This window comes from Lampetra planeri, chromosome 35, assembly GCF_965212315.1.
Source record: "Lampetra planeri chromosome 35, kcLamPlan1.2.h2, whole genome shotgun sequence".
In the NCBI taxonomy this organism is placed as follows: Eukaryota; Metazoa; Chordata; class Hyperoartia; order Petromyzontiformes; family Petromyzontidae; genus Lampetra; species Lampetra planeri.
In genome coordinates, this window is record NC_136141.1 from 10,961,997 (window position 1) to 10,967,516 (window position 5,520).

The window sequence follows — 5,520 nt, forward strand, 5'->3', positions numbered from 1 at the left end:
TTGTTTGTATTTATGACTGCAGGTATTGCGGTCTATGCAAACATGACTCCTTGTAAAAAGGTGTCAGTTTTGTTGCCAGATAGAAGGGTAAAGAACCAATTATCATATTTTTACTGGCAAATGAGGTCCCCATAGTGTAGATTTACAATTTGAGTACGACGTTTCGCTGGTAATTGCATCCAGCATCATTGGGCAATTCGCCAGAATGGTGAGGCTCTGCTGGATGCAATTACCAGCGAAACGTCGTACTCAAATTGTAAATGTTGTGGTTTCATGCTTCAACACACCGGTGGACTAAAGCAGTGAACTATTTGTCTTTTGTCAACGTGACACTTTTTTACTGATTGGCCATGTCGGGTGGTGGAGGGTTACGACACATTTATAAATAACGCGATCTAAACCCAAAAAACGTTGATTATGAATAATATTGGTCGCGAAAGCCTACGTGTTAAACTGTATATGTGGTGTTTGATGTTTCTTCCGGCCGTGTGGATTTTTCTGAGTTTTTTTCTCCACATTTAGAAACATGCGTTTAGAGTGATTGGGCTGCTCTAAATGTACACACAAGCCAGTTTGTTCAGCTATTATTTGTGGCCAGGTCGCTTCTGAAAGAGCTATATAGCTCAGTGGGCCTTACCTGGTAAACTAAACATTGTAATAGTTAATTGGGCAGGAGTCGCATCTCCCTGGTGGCAATGCACTGTGGTGGTGCTCGCCTCTATTGGCAGCCCTGAGCCAGTGGTGGTGGTTCTGCATTCCCAAGGTGAGGGGTCCAGGCTGTGTAAATGAACGACCGCTGTTGGCTTCCCACAAAGTAGAGGGATGATGATGATCGGCTTGGGATTTGAACTTTCGGCAGTAGGATGGTGAGTCGAGCCCCTTTAAACAGTGTGGCAGCCAGCTGAAGTGTATTGCCCAATGAAAGTAGCATCAAGGCGCACTGAGGAACTCGTTTGAGTTATTTTGCCTCAAGAAACCAGTTAAAAGCATTGCCCAAGGATATTCTGCTGAATTGCGCAATTCAATTTGGAGGAAGGTTTGTCGGACTGGTTTGATTTGCATATTGGCATTTAAAACTCAATTTGCTAACATTGCGCAACGGCATTCATCTACAAAATATTTGAGGCGTGAGCGGCTTTGGCACAAGCAGTCGAAGCTGGTCACCACATGTTTGTGACGTTACAACAAACAATTATCGTGAGCTAAGTTTGTGACTGCGTGGCATTGCAATCTAAAAGATGCCATTTAAAAAGTGATGCCTTCTGACGCCACGACAGATTGTTTACATTTTTTGTTCAAGTGAACGTCAATTTCCATGAATCACACAAATGGTATAAACAATCCTCCCTCTTCCCAAAGCAACTATATTTAAGTTATCCGTTTCAAACAGAATGATATACAACTTTAAACATTTTGTATTATACATTTGAACACACTTTAGCAAAATATTAGCGCCTTCCACAAAAATTCAGGCTATTTTCAAGTACGTGGAAACCTGACCACCAATACATAATCCGAGTGTAGGGGCAAAGCCCCATTAAAACAATTAAAATATTAAAATTACTTCTGGATAGTAATTGTGATTGTGCATTGAATTAATCCGAACTGTCTCACGCAACGCTTGCATTTGCATTCCTTGTAATTGTGTTGGCAAGATGACGTAATGTTTTTATTGAGGGTTTCCCGTGAGTACCGTCTGTGCCGAGGTACAGCAACAACAGCGAACGGATGACCGAAAAGGGACATGCGAACGGAACGGATGTCAAAGTGCAAATGTGGAATTTGTGAGCTGGTTTCAACTCTGATTTAAGAAATAGGATGGTGACATGATACATTGGGTCTCGGTATCGTCCGACTCAAAATGTGCGAGTCAGCACGGACAGAATGGCAGCATTGATCAAAATAAACCAAACTAAAACATTTTACGTTTTTTGACTGCATGAATTCATATTCTTTGGTTCTTCTGTAAAGTCACGTAGATAGAATAATAAAGTTAATAATACCAAACACGAATGTCGACTAGCCTGGTTCTTAATCGGAGTGTACTGGCAGTCTAATGTATACTGTAGCAATTGTTATTAAGCTGGGTGAGTGTAGTGGCAGTCTTTAATGTAGACTTATTCTTGGTTCTTTCGGTAATAAAATAAAAAACAAACCACGACGTTTCGATCACAACACAAGCGATCGTCTTCAGGAGGAAAGAGGGGGAAGATACCGAAGGCAACCGTTTATAAAGGTTTCAAAAATGGGCGTGGCACAAGAGCTCCCGCGGCGCAATGAAGTGGGTGGGGCACATTTGCCCTGGGGTAAGATAAAAAAATTACAAATCAAGTCATGGCTTGACCTGCGCTCCCTTGACAAGAAAACACAAATCAAGTCACCACCCAAAGTGGTTGATGACATCTTTCTAATGATTTCTGAGCTTGTAAGCATCCTCTAGGTTGAAATTGTGATTGTATATATGGATGGCTTCATGAACGAATCTTTGATGATAGCCAGTGGGCTTGCAAAGTACCATCGTCTTAGAGAAATCAATTGTGTGTGAGCCAGCCGCATTAAAATAATGATCAGCCACGGGAGAAGTATTGGTCCTAGCGTGTTTCAAATCTGCATTATGCTCAAGAACATGGTCCTAGACATGTCGCTTAGTTTCCCCAATGTAACTGCTGCCGCAGATACAGCCGGGATATTGCATGTAAGGAATCTTGTCCTTCACAGATGGGATTAGAAACTAAGCTGTGCCTGCGGCAGTAGTTACATTGGGGAAACTAAGCGGCATGTCTCGGACCGTGTTCGCAAACAAGGCAGATCTGAAACATGGTAGAACCAACACCTTTGCCGTGGCTGATCATTGTTTTAACGCTGTGGTCACACATGAAATTGATTTCTCCAAGACGAAGGTATTATGCAAACCAACTTGCTATCAAATAAGATTCGTTCATGAACCCATCCAGATATATAAACACAGACACAATTTAAACCGAGAAGGGTACAAACTGAGCAATCATTGGTAGGACGTTATTAACCAGGTAAAGTCATAACTGGCTGTGATGCTTCCATCTTACCTGCCTATGTTAGCAGTTATTTCCGACTCTCTGGGTTACATGACCTTGTTAAATGTCTCACATAGCTGCTGCTCCCTTTTCCTCGATGCGGCGGTGGCGCTCGTTGTTTAATAGGCTGAATGTCTCTCATCAACACAGCCGCTGCTGCGGGAGCCGTCTCAGACAGTTTCACTTCTGACACCAGTTGCAATGCCGTAAATACTGCAGGAGACAAGTTGACGGGAGGCAGCACGTATTTATTTGTAACACCCTACAGAACAGTCATCTATACAGCCTAGGAACACAGCCTACGGCTACGCGTGCCTGACACCGGCTACGCTCTCAGGTCCTCCGGCTATGTCCTTCCTAGAGGAGGCTATCTGACCCGACCTAGCCAGGGTACGGGTCTCAACCACTGGCCCATCAAACCCGGCCCTGATAAGGACGTCGGCCCGTGAGTACCCAGGCTCTCACCACTGAGCCACACAGAGTCCCGGCCCTGATAAGGGCAGCGGGGCTAGGGATCCCAGGGTCCTATCTAGCTTGCTCCATCTTCTTCTTGGTTCTTTCGGTAAAGTCACGTAGAAGGGAAGTAATAAAATAATAAAAATAAAACATAATAAAATAATTCTCACGACGTTTCGGCTACAACGCAAGCAGCCGTCTTCAGGTGAAGAATGAGACACTGCCAAGCTAGGAGCTTATATATAAGCTGGGTTGGAGGTGGAAGGAGAGAGCCTTAACAAAAAGAATGTGCATATCAAGAGGAATTTAGCATATTCATGGCAAATGCGTAGGAGGTGGGCGGGGGGGTTTCAAAGTCATATTATGCCCATGCATTATGCAGGATCAACAGCACCAAAGGGAGGGTGCAGGGAGTAGCATTAACAAAGGAAAGGAATGTTAATAGTATGTAGCTGCAGTTACTAAATAACCACGTAGAAAACTAAAGTATAAACTACATAAAAAACTAAAGTATAAACTGCATAGCATCATCAGTATACTTACTATACTCTAAAATAAGCTGAGTTACTAACAGTAAGTAATACATTACAATTCTACATCGTAAAAATTATATAATATGCTTCCATCTAAACTTTATTCTCTTACATCACACGAGTATACACCGTACTATATACTGCCATAGACAAACCCAACATTAAATTATATACTGTATTGCTATAAACCACCCTATACCTTATACATTTTAATATAACACTATGTATTATTCTACCCACCCTAATGTGTATCACACTGCTATATGTTTACTATACAATTACGATACTATATATTACTTTTTACATATTATTAAGCATATCAATGTTATACTATTTGTTATTATACACTGTACCATTGACCGTCGTGTCAATGGGTGAGTCGTGGGGGGAAACTTGCAGCGGAGCAAATAATCCATTCCCTGCGGAGAATACAATGCCAGTGAGTGGAACGCGGTCTGAAAGTCACCGTAAACGTGAACACAATCAGTTAAGATCCGAAATGGTTTATTACGTCCTTCCAATGATTGCTAAGCCAGAATCCATCTTCTCGGTTGAAATTGTCTCTGTGTTTGTATATGTGGATCGCCTCATGAACGAATCTCTCATGATAGCCAGATGGCTTGCAGAGAACCTCTGTCTTGGAGAAGTCAATGTCATGTGAGCCCTCTGAGTTGTAACAGTGATCTGCCCTACCTGTGAGCTCCTCACACAATCCAGCCTGGTTAAACCCAGGATGGATCGTAGGCAGGCCAGCCTAAATGTTTCCAACCTACGCACAAACACTCTTTATGAATGTGTGTTGAACTTCTTTCACACCATAGCCAACCGTGCTAATTGGAGGTGCGGGGGAAGGAAAACAAACTAAACAAAAAGGAGTTGTAAAGATACAAGTTTTCAACCTGGAATATTTAAAAGTGCATAGCTCCAGTGGTTTCCTAATATCGGAAGGAAGAGTGTTCCAGACGGCCACAGAAGCGCATCTGAAAGCGCGTGATGCTGTGACTGTCTGACCCTAGGCAGAGCTTCGGGTTCTGCCCTTTGGGCTCTTCGCTTCGGGTCTTCCAGGTGGCAGCTCCAGGTCTCTGGGGTGACTCTTTGTTCGATGCTTAGTCAAAAGCCACTGCGAAAATGACAAAAGTTTGCGTGATGGTTTATGCTCCATAATTAAAAGCTATTTATTTAAATTGAGAAATAACGAAGCACTCTTACCTGATTATGCTGCTGCTGATGGTGGTTCGGTCAAAGCAAAGCGGTCACTGAACTGGTGACAGAAGAGAACCGAAAACAGAAAGCATCACATGGGGGGGGGGGGGGGGGGGTCTGAAGCGGTTTGATTAAAACTGAAGTCATTGCTTTACATATTTCTTGTAAACATTGATCAAAAGAAGAGGAAAACAATTGATGGGTCACAGAGATGGACAGAATCTATCATCCAATGTGAAACGCATATGTAGTGTAGTAACTCGGCGGGAGACGAC

At 42.8% G+C, this 5,520-nt stretch overlaps 1 long non-coding RNA gene across 1 annotated transcript; it reads right to left on the reverse strand.

Moving 5' to 3' along the window:
- Positions 1-1,334: 1,334 nt before the first annotated feature.
- On the reverse strand, positions 1,335-5,355 carry LOC144730402 (uncharacterized). The gene is made up of 2 exons (XR_013587817.1): positions 5,252-5,355; positions 1,335-5,162 (listed from the first exon to the last, which is right to left on the reverse strand). It is a non-coding gene; the product is annotated as an uncharacterized LOC144730402 (long non-coding RNA).
- Positions 5,356-5,520: the final 165 nt, after the last annotated feature.